General features: G+C 47.0%; 1 pseudogene; it reads left to right on the top strand.

The window, feature by feature from the left end:
* Positions 1–6,671: 6,671 nt before the first annotated feature.
* On the top strand, positions 6,672–8,603 carry LOC146197310 (uncharacterized; annotated as a pseudogene).
* Positions 8,604–20,198: the final 11,595 nt, after the last annotated feature.

The raw sequence follows: 20,198 nt of genomic DNA, 5'->3' as shown, positions 1-20,198 counted from the left end.
CCATAAGGGGTGTCGAGAAGAGTTCCGTATAATTTCGCCCACCTGGGGTTCTTTAACGTACACTGACTGCGCAATGTATAGTGTTAACGAGTGTCTCGCGTTTATCTTCAATGAAGCGTCGCCGCCACAGCAGTGATCGAACCTGGGACTCCGGTTACAGTAGTCCAGCGCCATAACCACAAAGGTGGAGCAAAACTATACGGTGAGCGATGCTAAGCACAATACGAAACATTGAATCCCGCGGGAATCCACATTTCGTTCATGCACGGGGTTAGCTGGGTTTCTATTCACCTATCCCTCTCTTATCCATAACATTTATATCCACTCACCCCCTTCCCCTAGTGCAGGAAAGCAAACCGGTTTCTTTTACCGGCTAACCTCCCTGCCATTCCTCCTCCTCATCTTCCTCTTTCCTCTTAGGCTCTTTTCGTTTAAGCACATTACCTGCGCTGCCATTGCGGCAGAACGCGTCACAAAGTCCAGCACATAGTTGATTTAATTTGATTTAATTCGAACGTCATCATTGCAAACTCTGTGAAAACTTAAACATGATAGGGCTATAACAACGGCTATACCAGCTGCTAGTTATGCTGCCTTGATGCGGTATGCGATGAAGTCAGATAAAAGTCAAGAATGAAGCAGTTATATATACCTTTCGCAAGCGGCCTTTTAGCCAATAATATCAACCCATTGTCGTGATGTAGTGGTCAACCACTTTACACATGTCACGGTTGACAGATTGTGCATATTGGAAGTCGCAAAAGGGACGTCAGGACAATCGGTCGACGTCCTTATCTGAAGGGTCTCCTTTGAAGGACATTTTAGTGTTTTATGAGTGCAGCCGACTGTAGCTATGCTGCAGTAGCTATACATCGCTCCTCCTTCTTGCTCCCTTCTGTCTCAGGGTTGAGCCGGCGAAGCGTGACTCAGCACAAAAACTTGTTTATCTCGCGGAAGCCTGAGCTCCCCCCAACGCCCACTGATTCCCTGCGCTTCTGTAAAGTGGCTGACAGCAACCAGCAGGGCAACTGCACCTGCTGCGCTCACGTTCTGGCACGGCGTGTGGAAACCGTCACCCCTACGCCCACCAGTCAGCCAGTGAGTCGTGGTGGAGGAACCCGGAGTCGGCCCGGTCCACGTAATTCTGTTCCTGTGCGTCCCTCTCGCATCCGGCGCCCGAGTTTCCGGTCCCCGTTCGGCCCGGACCCTTCGGCACCGAGTAACGAAGTGAAGTCTGCCGCTTTGTTGCGGCGCCGGGTCCGTCGAACAAGAAACGACGCGGGCCCGCACGCTTTCGTCGAGGCCTTCCGCTGCGACCAGGACCTAGCGAGGTGCTTCTCCTGCTCGGGGCGGCGCGTAATGCAGTTTGTTCGATATCGGGATTTTCACTGCGGGAAAGTCCCGCGTGCTCAGGCGCTTGTTCCTGTGCGGGGGTGAGTCGTCTCGTCGGACTGGGCGCGAGGGGCCGTCTGAGGCACGTCTTGGAAACTTCTTCTCTCGCATGCTGCTTTTTTTTCCGGGAGGCGTTGACATCGCTCGCTCGTTTTATTTTTATCATTGCTTGTGCAGGCTTCTAGGATGTATCTTCTTTCGTCCCAAAGTTTAAGCTGGCTCCTCACATAAGGAACTGCTGACATTGTACACCGGTCCCCTATATCGAACATCTCAGCCAGCACTTGTAATGGATGGGCAGGCCGAGTGGCCTATAAAGTGGCGTTCGGCTAATTTATTCATCTGTAGTTTGTTTATTTCTATTTATTGGTTTGTTTATTTATTTTGATCCAGGACCTGCATAATCATTACGCAGTGGTTTTAGCAGGGTGGCACGAACTGGCGTGCGTAGTGATATATTAACACAATTGAAGCTAGAGTACATAGGATACATATTATGCTTACAAAAACATGTGTAAACTCATAAAGGGTATAAATTTCACACACAAGTTTGCAAGAAGGAACCAGGAAATTTCGTACATAATAACATTTTGTAACAGTAAGCATGATGTTTATATAAACAAAGTCAACGTTGGTACAGTGATTGTGTTTCTTTTCAGCTCATTCCGGCCAGAACGCTGCGTGAAAAAAAGAAAGATTATGTGGAAAAGTTGCTACGCGAAGTAAAAAGGTTATATACTGGTATATATCCGGCAGTGAAATATATCTTTGTTGTATGTAAGCGATATAATGCCCCTTAATAGTTTACATAAAAACTTCAGTAGAGAACGATTACGGCAGCCACGGGTGAGCATTAGTTTTTTGAAGCGTACTACGTCGCTATGTTATCACCTGAAGAAATGGCAGAGACATCATTGCTGCTTCAAGAATGAATTATTCCTTTCAGGAAACTTCCGACCATTCAGTGGCAACTACGACCTTCCAGCGGCATTCTCGTGTTTTTTCGGACTTGAGATGCTTCAGACGGGGTGGTGCAAGGGTCCTGGTGTGTTCAATTCATGCATCTCACCCTTTCATATGAAAAGAGCTTCCCGACTTGGCAGCCATTTCCAACTCTATCATGCCATCTGGTCTCGTGACGTCACGCAATCCACCGACCAATCACAGCCCAGCCATGTCATCTGCCAAATACCAGCTGCTGCAGTCATGCTCGTGATTTTGCGAGATTGCTAGGCTTGAAACGTTTGACGACGTCGCCGCAATAGAATTTTCTCTCACAAGATATGGGTATACAAACGCTCCCGCGTTGAAAGTGTGCCCTGAGAGGCGGGTTGGTGTTTTTTAAGGGTCTGGGAAGTTGAAAATGTTGGCGGCGTATGTAGTAGCCGATACCGTCGCTACAAAACACACACACACACACACACACACACACACACACACACACACACACACACACACACACACACACACACACACACACACACACACACACACACACACACACACACACACACACACACACACACACACACACACACACACACACACACACACACACACACACACACGCACGCACGCACGCACGCACACACACGCACACACATGCATACATACATGCGTACATACATACATACATACATACATACATACATACATACATACATACATACATACATACATACATACATACATACATACATACATACATACATACATACATACATACATACATACATACATACATACATACATACATACATACATACATACATACATACATACATACATACATACATACATACATACATACATACATACATACATACATACTGTGAGCGCTGTGTGGCGCTTCATCTTCCACACGACTGAACGTGCTGCTTCATCTTCATCCTGCTCCCTCTTATAGATACCCATCGTCATCGCGGAGTGTGTTTGGCTGCAGTGTGCGACCAAGGCTCCAGGTCTGCAATAAAGCCTGATCCCCCAAGTCCGACCTACGCGTTACCTTACCCCGCACCTCGATTACGATTACCCCGCACCTCCACCACGTGTAAGGTAACGCGAAGGTCGGGGGATCAGGCTTTATTGCAGACCTGGAGCCTTGGCCGCACACTGCAGCCAAACACACTCCGCGATGACGATGGGTATCTACAAGAGGGAGCAGGATGAAGATGAAGCAGCACATACAGTCGTGTGGAAGATGAAGCGCCACACAGCGCTCACACTACATACATACATACATACATACATACATACATACATACATACATACATACATACATACATACATACATACATACATACATACATACATACATACATACATACATACATACATACATACATACATACATACATACATACATACATACATACATACATACATACATACATACATACATACATGCACGCACGCACGCACGCACGCACGCACGCATGCACGCATACATACATACATATACTCGACGTGGGCGTATCCTAAAGATATATCGCGTTAAAAAGAAATGACTGAAAAATGTGCAGGTAACCCGTCCTATAGCATGCAGGCGTGGCCTAATGACAACTAAAAATTAATTTGAAAGGTTATGTATTACACTTAGAAAGGAAATGCTGCGGATCAGATGAATTACGAACAAAGTATGCAAAGTTCAGTGGCAAGGGATGCCACTAAAGGTAGCAAAGTGGGCCCTTTTGTTCATCATGCATACTGGTCTTCGACTTGTTCAGCGGTGCCGAAGTCTTGGCCAGGGGCCTTGACAAGAAGCGCCATCATTCGCGGAGGCAGTATCCGAAGCATAGGTCGGCTTCTCTCTTTCATTTTTTTCAGTCAGTGTGCAGGTAATAATAGGGCAAATGAGGTCCTCAAAAGCTTGCAAAAAACTTTTTTTTCTTTTTTTTTCCTTTTTTTTTTCCTTTTTTTTTTTTTACTGTTAGGCGTTAATACCTCTCCAATCAAAAACGTAAAGGAGCTAAATCGTGGCCCAGTGACTGACTTCCCCCGATACCCGTGAAGTGATCTCGGGAGGATATGCAGTCTGTTATTTGCCTTCCACCCCTGAAACTGAAAATTTCTTTCGATTCTGTGCTGCCGATTTCAACATTTATAGCGTTGGCATATGCTTGCAGAGTTTCTAGCATATCGGCTAGAGCATGGCTACACCTACTGATGGAGGACTGGAGCCTATACTCTACGGAAGTTTTGCAAGACGTACACTAAGAAGTGTGCTATAATATCGCCCGAGAGAAAGGAAAACTAATATGGAGCTACCAATTCAACGCGGACAACTCACTACGCAGGCTGCCTAACTGTACTATTTCGTTTCTTATTATCGGCTTGCGCACAAAAAAGGGAGAAATTCACCTCGAGGTTACCGGAGTATAGGGCGGTATGGCGCTGAATGAGACAACGAGCTTTGGCTAGGCTATAGTGACAACATCAAGACCAAGAACCGTTCTGTTTTAGGGGATTTTGAAAACAAAACAAAAGTTACACTCGTGCGACATTGCGAAGGCACCAGGGTGGTTCTACTGACTTGTATTGCAGCTCGAACCACAAGAAGGGACGGCGACAGACAGAGTGAAAAGAGCGCTGTCTGTCGTCGTCCCTTCTTGTGGTTCGCGCTGCAATACAAGTTAGATATGAACCAACTAGCCCGCCAAGCAACGGTTCTACTGATTAATTCGATTAATATTTTAGCACTTTTTCACGACCATATTGCTCCGAAAAACTGCGTGTTAAAGCTGGGTGCCAAATAACTTGACCGGAGCTGAAAAGCCGACATGTTGAGACTGGCAGATTGGAGCCAACGGATGATGCACCGATTTTAACAATGTAAAGCCCGCCGTCTCCCACACGGCGCAGACTATATATACAGTTACTAAAGGCCCGCCGTGGTGGCGCAGTGTATAGGGCTCTCGACTGCGCTGAACCCTAAGGATGCGGGGTCGACCCCGGCTACGGTGACCGCTTTTCGATGGAGGAGAAATCAAGGCACTCGTGTGCTGTGTGATTCGCGCGTTAAAGAACCCCATGTGGTCAAAATTTCTGCAGCTCTCCACTGCGGCGTCTCTCATAGCCCGAGTCGTTTTGGGACGTAAAACACTATAAATTAGTCGAAATAGTTACTAATTACACTTGCGCTGGGTTTTAAATATTCACATAGTTTTACAAACCGTCTTTTGTAAGATAGTTATCAATGCATGGTCAAATAGCCAATTCTCAGAAATGCTGAATGCCTGCTCAAAGTCAATGGTTAGGCACAGTGTCCTTCAACAAGAAAGAAAGAAAATCAAAGTTTGAAATGTTCTCACTTATTTGCAGACGATGAAAAAGATTTAGCAGTTTGTTATTGATTTGCTAATGTTCCCGGTAGTCGATCTACAGTATATAAGTTATTAGATGTTCAGAAGTAATTATATTCGCTCACTTTCTTGTTGATTCCTTGATAATTTCTAAATTATCAGCTAGATTTCATTTATATTTTGCAGTGGAGGAATCACCTGTGAAAAGGTCCCAGAAGTTTTCGATCCAGCCGACATTTTCGTTTCCAGATCATTACAAGGTGGAAAAGCTTGGTTAACTCTGAGCAGGTGAATCTGTATATTCAAAATAAATTATAACATTTCTTTTTTTCTCGCGACCACTCCTGTACAGGGGTGCAAATATTTCTTTGTAACGAAGGTAAGGAGGACATGATTAGTGTAAATCTTATAACTTCACGGTGTGAAAAGCAGCTCCACCAGTCAATTTGAAAACAAAGACCATTTTATCATGGACGTTGCCATTTTGTGTAGGTGGCGCGTCTAGCGGCTACGTTTAGAGCAACTGTAATGCTGGTAAGTATACGGTCGCATCCGCGAAACAATAGACAAGTAGCGCGCATCGACATTTCTGAGCTTGCACATTACTGAAAGAAAAAAAAAAAAAAAACCTTCAGCCGCTGATAAGCCATTCGATCAGAAATGACCGGAATTTATGCTCTTGGTCAGGTCGGCCGAGGACTATAAGCCCGATTACAATTAATGCGTAACCTTTACATGGGGCCACTGGCCGCAAGGGCGGTGAAGCAAGCAGTGTAGGGCACCTATCGATCTAATTTTTATCCTTGATTTTTAGAGACGGACTACAGTAAAGAACAGTGAAAACAAGCAAATGTAGCCGGTTCATTACATTTTTAGGATAATGCTAATCGTGCTACATTTGTCCGATACATTTAGGCTACCCTTGTTGGGTGACAAAACCAGGTGTTCAAGCGTTCATAGCATTTGCTAGAGTCGGGCGGCGGGCGGCTGCAGCGGTGTTGTAGCTGTTTACATTCGAGCTTGACGCGGGAGCTATGATTGTGACGCCGTCGGTGCTAAAATTTTTAGCCGTATGGATTATTAATTAAGCACAAGTGCATCACGCATCCTTGTCAACGTCTAATCAAGCATGAGCTCTGCGCAGAGAGAACCACTGAACATTGAATTTTCGGAGTCCACAGAATTTAACCGGTGCCTGCCTCCGTACAAGGAAATCAACCAGGCAGACCTCCCGGCTTCTTTTGTAATTGAAGATGACCTTCACTCCGTTACTGAAGCTCCAGCTTCCCGTCCACACTGTGACAACTAGAGTAGTACAGCTCAGCAGTTCTCGGAGGCAGCATCAGCTGTTGCAGCAGTGAGGAATAATGAAGACCAAGCAATGCCCAGTACCATGTCATTCACTTATGCCAGCACAGATCCAAAGTCCACTGATGGCTTGGAGCTTGAAAGTTTCTCCTTTGAAGAGAGCGTAAGCAATGGGCTTGTGGCAAATGACATGGCTAAAAGTGCACCCCAAGCATCGCATACTGCAAAACCAATTTACCCTTACCCTACATTTCCCAATGTTCCTGACCTACAACCAGATATATCTCGAGCTTTAATTGCCAGTAAGTCAAATGCGTACAGGCGGCTTAGCGATTCCCAAAATGGACCCCTGGGTGAATGCAAAGAGGGCAAAATGTGCTGCAGTCGGCACTCTGAGCTTGCATCTGATGATTTTGATGACTACTACATTAAAATGCTCGACGCTCAGAAGCAGCAGCTTGTTCATTCACAGGAACCGCCTTTATGTAGTTCCTGTTCACAATCAATGACGCAGTATGTTTCTGCCATCCAAACGCTCATCCAGCAGCTCACTGTAGACATAATTGTGAAGGGGAAAGATCCTCCAAATTGCAGCTAGTGTGCAAGAGAGTAGCTTGCAGCATTCCAAAGTTCCTGGCCTTCAAGTATTCTTAAAAGCAATTCCACCACTTTGTCTGAAAGTCTGAACCCAAAAAGTACACAGCATCCTTATTCAACCTTGCAGAAAGAACAGGTTCATGAAGCTCCGTCCAGACCACAGGCACAGCGGTGGCCGGCGTCTTCTTTTCAAGCGTCGGTGCCACACACTGCTCAGTCCTCAAGCATAGAGCATGACCATTTGTACTCAGTTGTAAATGTGCAAAATATTGCTGGGAATGGAGTCCACCAGAGTGAGGTGGACTCCATTTCAATCCATGCCTCTGAAATCAAGTGTGCCTGCTGGCCAGGCACTTGAAATTGCTGAGCGTGGCCTTCCGTTCACTGCAAGGCCTCATGACACTGCCTTCATTTTGAGTACTGGTGAGCAGCAAAACAGTCCAAAACGAGATGAGCTGAGCCCCTCCTTACCTGTACTCCCAGAAGGACAAGATGCTGTTTTCTCTAAAAGGGGCTTGTCACCAGTTGCTTGTGAACCCAATGAAGTAATTGCAAAAGGTCTGAAAAATGAAGAAGGTATAATTAACCCCCATTACACGGAAAGTGGAGACCTCCAAGCCTCTGTGAAGAGACCTTCAGAGCGTCAGCTTTATAACCTTGGCTCAGGCCTTCAAGACAAGCCAGCAGAAAGAGCAGTGTCTCAAGGGCAGCATGGCGGAGCCAAGCGAAAGAAATCTCTCAGTTCTGACTGGATGACTGACCTGGTTCAGCCACTCATCCCGGAACCAGCAGTACCAAGTGTGCGAGACCAAGCTTACGTTACCATGGCGAACAACGACCTCAGTGCTATGCTGTGCCTTGTACTGGGAAACTCACTTTGGCTTTCCAAGAATTGGCGATGGGATTTCAGCATTGGCTGCATCACTAAGCCACCGGGTTTTCGGTGCGTGCGGCGAGTAGCGATGAGAGAGAGAGAGAGAAATAGAGAGATGGCAGAGAGGTGAACCAGGAAAGCTTCCGGTTTGCTACCCTGCACTGGGGAAGGGGAATGAGGAGTTTAGGGGAATGAGGACGGCTCGGTCAGTACTTGGAAGGGAGAGCGAGTAGCGATGAGTGTCGTCAACGGCAGGGCCCTCAGCTACTATGGAATTTGTGACAGGCCGCTAGCTGCGTTCATCTGATGCCGCAGCCATGCTGATGTCTGGCCAGATGAAACAGAAAATGGATAATTGATCTTTGTGGAACAGTGGCCTTGTGGAATGGTGTCATATAATGTCCTTAACGAAAGTCGCTGGAATAATTATTTGCTAACCCTATGTTTTTACAAAATTTGCTTATCGTAAAGAATTGGTGTTTTCATAAGTATATCCACATTTATTATTGGCAGCAAAAGCTTGCCGGATGCGTTTTTTAAAAGCAATTAGTTAGCGCTGTTTCAATGAATAATAAATTGATAACCAATATATTAGGCGTTGTTGTCTTCAAGCGGGGTATGCATGCTCTTTCATACCCGCATAAATTTCACGTGGCTGAGCCGAATTATTTTTTCTTCGCCAGATGGCAACTTGTAAATTTTTTTCGCAAATAATGTCATCCGCTTGAAGCCCGACGGCTGCTGGTCGCAAGGCTATTCAGTTTTTCCTGTTCATTCTCTACCAACAGAGCGTTCAAAATTCACACGAAAGGCTGCCAAGGAGAAACTGTTTCGGTTGCTGCTTGAAATATAGAGGCCGCTCGTCTTCGCCCAATTGAAAGAGTTACACTTGGAACAGCTTACAGCGACATGCTCACATAAGACCGCTTGCAATCTTTTTATTTTTTGTTGATTATCTGTCTTTGGTAGTTATCATCTTGTTAATTCGAACAACAAGATAAAAAAAAGCACCGATTTTGCTAGCCGTGACACTTGTTAGCACCTGAGCTGCGGCCTGCGGAAATGAAACGAGCAGGAATGAGGTAGAGAGGGAAGGTGAGGAGGTTTTTTATGGGGTTTACGTCCCAAAGCCACTCGGGGTATGAGAGACGCCGTAGTGGAGGAGTCGGGAAATTTCGACCACCTGGACGTCTTTAACGTGCACTGACATCGCACAGCACACCAGCGCCTAGCTTTACGCCTCCATAGAAAAGCGGCCGCCGTGGCCGGGATTTGAACCCGCATCCCTGTACAGAACAGTCCAGCCCCTAGCCGCTGCACCACCGCAGCTGGTTTGGAAGGAAAGAAGGGGGCGAAAGAAAGAAAGACTGGGGTGGAATGTATAAAAAGCATACAGAATATATTTAAATTGTAAAGATAGTGCACCACCTGTTGTGGTTTCCTACGTGGACATAAGCCACCAACCACCGCGGGTTCGAGCGTCGCGCCAGCCGAAGCCCCGATCAGCCGTTACCACGCGCACACTGAAACACCGCAGCGCGCATTCAACCTCCACCGGGAGGAGAGCACTTCGCTGCAAGGACACCAACCTCCAAGTTCACGAAGGAGACGTTTATTGAAACGCCATCCTCCAGCGGCACACACACACACACACGCACACACACACATACACATATTTACAAACGCACATACTAATATTTACAAACGCACATACACACACATACACAGTCACCGTGTCAAGGGAGCGCGCGAGGAGCTAGGCTCCCCTGCGTGCACGAAGTGACACGGAGTGCGCGCCGCAAGCACGCAAGGGCGTGCTGTGATCTCTCTCTCGCAGTAACCAAAGGGTTCCTTTGAGAGAGATTGGGCAGCCACCGCAAGGTACGCCTGTCGCGGATCGTTGGATCACGATCGACAGGCTCGAGTTGCGCTCTCAGGTACGACCCGGAGCAGACGAACTCGAGTACACACTGGTCTGCGCGGACAAAGGCCGGCAGACAAGAACCGTTGCGTACGCACCTTGCGATGTCTCGGAGGGGTCTCTCTCTGGGCTCCGCTCGGACAGTCGCGCGAGCGCGGCTGTCGAAGCGGTGCCGTGTTCCCGCCAAAAGGCGCCAATGAGAGCAGCCACTGGGACGCCAGGGCGGAGCTGTGGCCCGAACGACAGTGACAAGTCGCTCGAGCCCCTCTCCGCCGCCTCAGGCGGGAGAAAGGAAACGGGGAGAACAACTGGGAAGCGGGCGGCGGCCGCGCAAAGGGCAGCCGCAGCAAGCCCGAATCCCACATCCTCCTCTCCCTAATTGCCCTCCTACCCATCAGTGAAAGCACGCGGCAGGTCCCCAGCATGAGGAAAAGAATGCTATCCTCACGCAACAAGTCAACTACACTTCAGTTCCAGCAAGAAAGATCTCGAAAAGACAGACAAACATTAGCAAGGCGCACAAAAAAAAAAAAAAAAATGAACAAGATGACATGAAGAATAATGTACAAAGTTCCGGAGGCTAAGTAACAACGGCTATGTACAGAACACAATCATGTACAGAACACCACTATGTACAGAATAACTATGTACAAACACAACTTTGTACAGAAGTTCCAAAGTTCGTAGGTGCAGCTCAGGGAGCCTGCGGTGACTCACCGCTCGTTGACTTCTGGGTGGCCAACGTTCATCCTTGGCTGCAAACGATCTCGGTCGGTGGTGGTACAGGTTAGGTGCAGGGACAGCGAACACGCCGAAGGGGCCCCGGGTGTGGAAAGTCCGTGACTCCGTGGCGATCCAAGGCGCACATGGGAAGACCGCGCGGGGCTTCCTTTCCACCGCGCTCCGCACACGCCGGCAAACACACATGGCGCGACGTCGTCGCCTCCACGCCCAGGCACGCACACGCACAGCCACTCACACACCAAAGGGTGATGCCGACCTTCCGCGGCGAACCTGTCCCGAGCACCTTCGCAACCACGGCGGCCTTGGGTGAAAGGGGCAACGGGGAGAACAACTGGGAAGCGGGCGGCGGCCGCGCAAAGGGCAGCCGCAGCAAGCCCGAATCCCACACTGTTTATCACTGTCGTATCAGCTGAGGGCTTAGACGGCTTTAGGTTATTCAAGGCACTTTGTGTGCAAAAGACTGCTTAGTGCGTGCGCTTTCTGTGTATTATGCCCGGCGCCTACGCTGCTACCACTTGGTTGCCAGTGCCACTGCTTCCCCACATACCTGAGAGGAGGAGTTGAGCTGCGTGCTCCGGGTTCGAGGTTTTTTCCTCCTCGCCGCGAAATTGGTCTATATAGGCACGTGTGCAAGGTATCCTATTTCTAATATATTCAAAGAGTTCTCTTTCAGAATAACAGCAAAATAGGTAGTCTAGACGATATCACATTCATATTTATTTGCAATTCTGATTCCACGTGGACTTCTGCGTTTAAAGAATCTCGCAGACAATCCCGCGCTCCGCTATTACATATGAAGACTCTCACCGAATGTATAGTGCACCGTTCCGTGGATAACTGAACAATCCTCTCACGTTTCCAAATTAGAACCGAGCACGCATTATAATGATGAGTTCAATTTGCTAGGTGCATAAAGAGAGAAGAAACTACAAATCGATCTACCTCACTGATTATAGTTAATTTCCACTCGTCCTCTGCGAAGCGCACGTCTCGCTGTCCGCCCTCTTTTCTTTCCAGCTTTCCATCAGTACTTATGACTTCCTTCTTACTCGCGCTGTCTTCATAAATCCTGCCCTAGAGCAGTCCTTTTCATTTTCATAATGCGAATGATTATAGAAGGTGTCGTACTGACGTCAGTTGTTTCATTGCAGCCATCCATTTTTCGTCATTTGAATCTTGCTTTGCTTTTTGGTTTCAAGACTCCGAAAGGAATCCTTTAAGAATACATACAACGTCAGTTCAAACAAACGCGGAGAAAAGTATTTCTAAGAGGCTGCCAAGCGTACGAGTAAGTCTGGAGAGAAAGAGAACTCAAAAAGCGCTAAAGGAATGGCTGGAGATGGACCTCCCGGAGGACCAGAAATGAAGAAAAAAGGATGAGGGAGAGAATCCGCATATGCATATATACAGATATATATACGTATACGACAGGAGAGAGAAACGGAAAGTAATCCAAGCTGTCGCCTTCTCGGCCTAATGCCTTCGCTACGGGAGGAATCCACTTACAGGAGCACGGCGGATTACACCCGATATAGGCGAAGCCGTTGAGCGTTAAAGTCATTGTTCCCCATTACGGTTCTTGCCGGGAGTGCTCACGCTGATGCGAGGGGAGTCATTGTTCCGAGCATCTTCTTCCCGACTTTTCCCGCGAGGACATCATTGAAGACGGCGCGAGCGGCGGCGAACTTGTTTATGGCTCGGAGATCCGCGCTTCGACTCTGCTCTGCACCACTTGTAAAACTGCACGGAATCGAAGTGCACGAAGCGCTGATCACACGCCCATTTGTGAAACGTGTCTGTCCAGTGGCAAGAGTCGCGTTTCTTCAAATATGCCTATATAATCGCACGCATAGTGCGACCGTGCGTCGTAATGCATATGGGCAGATATATAGGCAGTCTAGAAAGGGTGTACGCCGCGGGAGGAGAGCTGGCAGCGAGGAAACACTCGGCGCGATGCACTCGCCACTCGCTCTCGTGTTCCCGCTGAGCGCGCGCGCGCGCGCGCCCTTTCTCGCTTCGAGGGTGAAATTGAAGCGCTAATGGATGGGGCCCATTAATGGATTCCGAGTCTGCTGCCCGGGCGAATTATCTGCAGGTGCCCAGGCCGAGCCGCTAGGGGAATCGGAGAGAATGCGTATGGCGAATGAATGGAGCAGTGCGGTGCATGGTGGAAAGGGAGTCCGCTGTATAGGGAAAACTGCAGGGTGTACTGAATAGGGAGTACGCTTTCTTTTTTTTTTTTTTTCCGGAAAACTCTCGGATTTAAATGACAATTGGGAACTGGCAGCAGATGGTGGATATTTCGTTGTATAGTATAAGTACTGCCTGAGCTTGCATGCTGAGCTGTATGGTATGCTTGCTAAGCATGAGCGTTAAAAGTTGTTATACGGCATTTCAGCATATATATGCACCTTTCGCGGTTTGCGGAATTTTATGGTTGTTTTAGCGTAAGACGCTTTAGTCGTCCATTATGACTAGATATTATTCCCTATAATTTGCACAGAAAATGTATTTTTAATAAGTGAGCAAGCAATATAGAATCCTCGTAATTTAAGAGAATTCTGGATGTTTTGTAATGTTATTTATCGAAGGAACCTAAGCCTATCCTTCGTCACTCGAAATTCCGGTGAACTATCATTTTGTTTTGGTCTGAACTGAAGCCCTTGTCAGCTCTTTATTGTGTCAGAGACGCACTGCTGCATCAATGCAATCAGGGGTGGTCAGACAGGTACATGAACAGAAAAAATAAAGAAAGAAAAGCTTTAGTCAAGACCTGCAGTAGAAAGGTGAGCGCGGTAATATTTCAGTTTTCGTTTTCTAGCTGGCAGTCACATCAGATGCCATTCCTGCGGCGATTGCTCCTTTTCCTTCCGCATAGAGCTTGGATGTTCGTGTGGCATGCAACCTTTGTGTTCGTGTGGCATGCAAGGAAACTACTTTAGGATGCTCTTATAGGATGCTCTTAAAACAGACAGTGCAGCAGCCTGATACGGTTAATTAATTAAAATATCCTAACTGAGCTGCTCCAAGGAGCAGCTCAATTAGATATTCGCCCATAACAGAAGTAACCCGTTGTTTTTTGTTGCTTTTTTTTTTCGACTCCACCGCTTTCATCACTTAGAAAAGGGCCTCACAGCAGTGCGTAAATGGCGCCCGCTCCTCATGGTTGCCTTTTTGCGCTCTCTTCTTCAGCATAAAGGAAACTACTTTAGGAGACAGAGATATATGAGATTAGATGACCCCAGAGAAGCAAAGATGCCTTCTTTTTAATAGAAATCGCAATTCTTCTTAACGCAGTTCAAGTCTGTTCACATGCATGCGTTCTCGTCGTCTTTACATGACGTGCGCACGCTAACTTGCAGCTATAATTAAATGCGATAATAAGTGAAAGCGTGTTAAGAACGGAAACGACTAAATACGGCAGAATCTTCTTGCAGCGCTTTGAGAGCTGCACTATTGAAGCGTGTTCCTCAAGTGCGCTTCGCTGCACGAGAGCACACTTCGTATAGCGGGCCTAAGAGAACGAAAATTGACTTTCCAGACTTTTTAGCTCTGCTCGACTTTATTGGCTTGACTTGAACTAACAAACGCACCAGGACGTCGTTTGCATTCTTCCTTCTTTATTTTCCCCCCTCTTCTCGGCTAGCGGTGGCCCTTCCTTCCTGGACTTTCAGGATTTGCGTGTCTCGTTTAATTAACGACCCTCCGCTAATTAGAAACTGAATAGCGAGCAAGCGGACGGGTTTACACGTTTTTGTTTTTTCCTTTTGGTATTTTCCTTCCGTCAGTGCAGTGGCCTTCCCTTGTCATCATCGGCGTCTTGCGTTGTGGGACACGCTAATGTTTGCCCGCCCTTCGCCAGCGTGTTTTCCCAGTCCTTGCACGCATCGGTGACTTTCATCGTGAAGTTGATTAGGGCAACGTCTTCTGCCATCTTCTCTTTTTGTTTTCTTGTTTTCTGTAATTTGGTTATTTTCTTTCCCTAAATTACGTTGTGATCTAAGTCCGCCGAAATTGTATAGTGGTCTCAGGCTACACGTGGACAACGTTTTACTCGGGGGTATATAATAAAGGTAGATATATCGTACGTCTCTTCCTGCGGGACGGCATTTTCTTCGAAGCAATTCCCGACAGCTATTCGTGCGTCGCAAACTGTTTGGAAGCCCCAGGAAAAAGTTTACACTGTATCTACTTATATATTGCATGCACCTAAATAAAACGTTCGTCACTCATGTGAGCGTGAGAGCGTGCTTCTGTATGTATTTTAACATCTGAAAAACTTGGCATGAAACTTAATTATGTGCGGATATTTTCGTGGTTCGAACGGTTCTCTTTCGTAAACTAATCTTGAAACCTTTGCTAAGTAGTTAACGGAAACTGTAATGGTGTCTTTTACGTTGACGAGCCCGAATTATTTGAACAATTCTACTAGTTTTACCTTCCTCTTGGTCCTTCAGTCTCTCCACAGGCGCTGTTCCTTTATCGCCGAATGACTCTGTCGCAGGAGGAGAAATTGTAGCCGAACACTGCGGAAACACCGGGGAGAGCCGAATCACCATCACTAAACGCGCTCATCATTCACCCGAGGAGGAGAACACCGTCTTCGGATTTCAGAGTATAACGTCCTCCTCAACTAACTTACTCCACTAATGTTCTGCAAGTTCGAATGGTGTGATAAAGTTCATTGTCATAACTTACCGCAGATCAGGAAGGATACTATACCGTGTCATATATGTCCACGCAAAGTTTTTCACGCACACACATTTTATTTTCACCAAGGAAGGGGTACATGGCGAAAAGGGGGGACGGGAGAAAAAGCTGCACAGCAGAAGCTTGACAGCTCTCTGGCCACCCAGGCAACAATGACACGCCGTTTGGTAATAACATTTTCTTCAATGATTGCAGAAAGAAAACTCATATTGTACTTTCATATGCAGTTGTAAAATACAAATATTACATAAATGTATGAAAAATACAAATTGCATATTATACAATGAGTAAAATAGGTATTATATGCTGATTCTCAATGACAAAAGAAAAAGCAGGCCAATATACAGCTCCACTTATTTCTAATTTTTCTTAACTTCCCCCTTCCTATGGAGTTCTGAATGACCAGGCATGAAGCTGTTACCAGCTCTGCGAAAGGCGACCTGATCCAATCAGGATTATGTGCCACTGAGAGTTGATCCAGGTCTCCTTTTCCTTTCGCAGCTACTGAAAACAGCTTATTGAGACGGAGTATGGAGGACTAAGCGCTTGTTTTAACGATGCCATAGTTTTGGCTGCGAATATAGTTGTTTTTCGTCCTCGTGCTAGCACTGATTGTGATGCTTTCATAGCGGACGTTCAGCGTTTTATTTTAACGTGACAGCCTTACTCGCCTTGTATATATATATACAGGATAAGTAGGGTTCTTGGTTCGAATTCCTATGTATCGTGGGCAACTCCGGACGCTTACCAAATCTAAAATCTCGCACGTTCGGGTTCTTCATATCTAAAATTACCGCCTGGACCCACCAAACGCGATGTCTTGGCACTTGACCAATATAGGATGCTCTTAAAACCGACAGTGCATCAGCCTGATACGGTTAATTAATTAAAATATTTAGAGCGCATACCTTCTCGCACTAATCCACACATGTCATTCATCACGGATCTCTGATGCTTTCTATTGACTTCAAAGCGGGGATTTTCGTTCTTGATGTTAAGTTTGAAAAACTGTTTTCTTTTGAATTAAAATTTCTCCGCATAAAATGCGTATTTTGCTGCCCAAAGAGCATAAGCACAGCTTGTAAATGAAGCAGTCCCCCCCCCCCCCCCCTCTTTTTTTTTTCTTTACTAGGAAAAAGAGTGAGTCGGAATGCGCCTTCATCGCAGGACCTCTCTGAGCATGAACGTCTCTCCTCCTTCCTCCAGCTCCACTGGTCGATAACGAACCGCGAGCCCCGACTGCGCATGCGTGATTCATGTTAGGAACAGTCGCATGTTTCAAATGGCGGCCACTGTCGAGCACGTACCTTGCCATTTTGTGGGCGAATTTGGCTCCTCGTGGAACCAGATAGTTAGTGGCTAGGTCTCCCACATGTGTTTGTTTCCAACCAGTAGTAGACAATTCTCGCCACTACCCACTGGCTGCCGCGTATTCTGAAAAGGGCGGATTGCCCTTAGTGCCACTCCAAAATTTAGGACCACGTAGCAGGTTCCGGAAGTATGAATCTCCTTCGTTTCTATAGAAACACCTTTGATGCGCGGTGCGCGTATGTGGTTGCATGCTGAACGAAAAGTGTCATGCACCGGGCAAGATATGCGACTTTACTCTCGTAAAAATATTATGCAATGTTTAAGCATGCACCATTAAGAGTTTGCGTAGCATTGCTCTTTGTCATGTAATGATATTAATTATTGGCTAGCAGTTTGTAAGTTTTTAGCAGCGGTAATTAATGGTCTTAATTTTAACTACGTGTGCAATGCAGTATGTGATCGCTGTCGACAATATGGTATGATGGTTGGTTGGTTTGTGGAGTTTAACGTCCCAAAGCGACTCAGGCTATGAGAGACGCCGTAGTGGAGGACTCTGGAAATTTCGACCACCCGGGGTTCTTTAACGTGCACTGACATCGCACAGTACACGGGCGTTTTGCTTTTCGCCTCCACCGAAAAGCGGCCGCCGAGGCCGGAGTTCGATCCCGCGTCCTTGGGAACAGTAGTCGAGCGCCGTAACCACTGCGCCACCCCGTGAGGAGGTCGTATATAGCCTCTACTCTCGGACTGACCGTACTCTCATCACTGGTGCAGAGGTAGCGAGCTCGTTTTTTCTTTCTTAGAAGGCACTTCGCAACGGTGAAGAAATGAAGCCAAGACATGTGACATCATCCTAGTGTTGACCAATCAGAAAATTAAATGTGACCTCGGGCATGCTCTAGGACAAAGAGAGCACGGAGAGGACCTCCTATAGTTCGCCGTTTTGTAAGCATGGACTTTACTGCCTACATCTTCATCATTAAGTTCTATAACGTAGCGGAAAAATGACCTCCGGTACCACTTATAGGTTTCCATATGTATTTTGCCTGCACCCTGTGCGAATCGCAGAAGCTAGTACCGGTGGGGCTTTATCATTGACACGAACGATTAATCTAACTCCAGACTTTGTCTCATTTTTAGTTTTACCTGTGGTACGCCAACGCTGACGTTAGCGGTGAAACCGCGCCGCGTTTAAACGCAACAAAGCAGACAACGGAATGACGCGCGGTCGCCTGCGGTCCCGTAAATTTATAGTGACGTCAGCCGAACGCCCACGACGGGGCGGCCAGAGAGCGTCCGGTCCAGCCGGCCGCACCGGCGGGCGGTCCGCAGTACGGGCTTCGAGGCGCCCTGAAGCCAGGACGGGAAGCCAGCCCGGCTGAAAGCGCGCGCACTGATGCACCTTCGGAGCTGGCCATGCACGCTCTCCCTCGGCCGTGTGTTGCCACTTTGGGCCGCCGACGACGACGACGCGCCGCCGGGGGGAAGAGGGGAGGGGCACCATCGTGCCTCGAGGCGGAGCGCCGGGACCGGTCGTTTGTTTTGGAGCCTTTGGGTCTGTCATCTCCTCGGTACTTAATAATCATCGCCCCCCTCCCCGCTTTCCACCCCCTCTGCCTTCCTTCTACTTTACCTCCGCTCTCTTTCTCCTTGCTTCCTCTCTCATCTCTAAGTCTCTTTTGCTCTCTTCTTTCTCTTGGCTCATCATCGCCTTTCGTGCTTGCCTCGCATCGCCGCCGCCCCAGCTGTGCCTCGGCCGGCCTCTTTCTCCAACGCTCTCGTATTCCTCGCTTTTGTTGTTGCGCGCTCTTCCAGTCTACGTGTTCTTCCTCTGAGTGGTCCCCTTGTTTCACAATACGCGCCGCCACCACCCGCTTTGTATTTCGTATTGCTTAACCCTGTCCGGCAATCTCTGGTTACTTTCTCCAGCAGCAATTTGTTTTTTATTCTTTGTATTTTTTTGTTGTTTTTTTTTTGTTCGTTGTCTGTAGCATTTGCAGCGCGGTAAAGGCTACTACGCATTCCGAACGTCTGTGCTTTGCCTGCTCGCGCAACGTCGGTCAGCTTTTCTTTCTTTCTTATATATATATATATATATATATATATATATATATATATATATATATATATATATATATATATATATATATATATATATATATATATATATATATATTTATATATATATATTTGTAGCCGGCTTTTTCAGTCTTAGAGTTTTCTCAGCATTCGAAGCAGTGTCGCGCTGCAAAGCCCACCTCTCAGGACTGTCTGCTGGACGTACGCCTAGAGAACGCTCTCATGAGCCTCATCCGTACCTGCGTTCTTCGGACGCCATTGCAAGCTGCGCAACTTTGGTTGTGGCTTCACTTGGTTCCATCTACGTAATGTGTGACAGAATAAAGAAATACATAGTTTATTTTTGAAAACAGCAAGAAAAGAAAAACATCCCGACAAAAATGCTTTAGGAAGCAGGCTGCAAAAGAAAATGAAGTTGCAGCAACGCGGACAGACGAGTCTCTCGGCGATGGAAACCTCTCTGACTAAGAGCTACTAACTTCCCTCGTTGTTTTTTTTTTTTCCCCCTTTTTTTTTTCCTTTTTTTTATTTTTAGCCTGCGAGACCAACGCATTGATAAACAGGTTGTCTTGTGTCGATTTTCAACCGAGCGATGGCGGAGGGGGTGGGAGGAGAAGGAGCAGAGCAAGAAGGGAGAGAATAAGACCTCGAGTAAGGTGGCGCCATCTACCGGTGAGCACTAGAACATGTTGCCCCAATATCTCCATTTCCCGCTTTTTGGTATATTTACGGATTAATAGAGCAATTTAAAACGGCAGTATTAGTTAGAAAACTGACCTGAGAGGACCGGGTGACACCTTGGGGCTCTATGATTAAACATTTGATCGAAATCCACGGAGTGCATGCTGGCTGGATGAATGGAAGTGCGCGTGTCAGGTTGTCATAAGCAACACCTTAAATGTGACAGAGTGAACCTTTGCGTTGACATATGTTGCCTGGAATATATCAAAATTCTCAAAA

This window comes from Amblyomma maculatum, chromosome 3 (assembly GCF_055883805.1).
Source record: "Amblyomma maculatum isolate TAMU_Amacu chromosome 3, ASM5588380v1, whole genome shotgun sequence".
Taxonomy (NCBI): Eukaryota; Metazoa; Arthropoda; class Arachnida; order Ixodida; family Ixodidae; genus Amblyomma; species Amblyomma maculatum.
The sequence above is the reverse complement of the archived record's forward strand: the minus strand, read 5'-3'. Positions and strand labels throughout refer to the sequence as shown.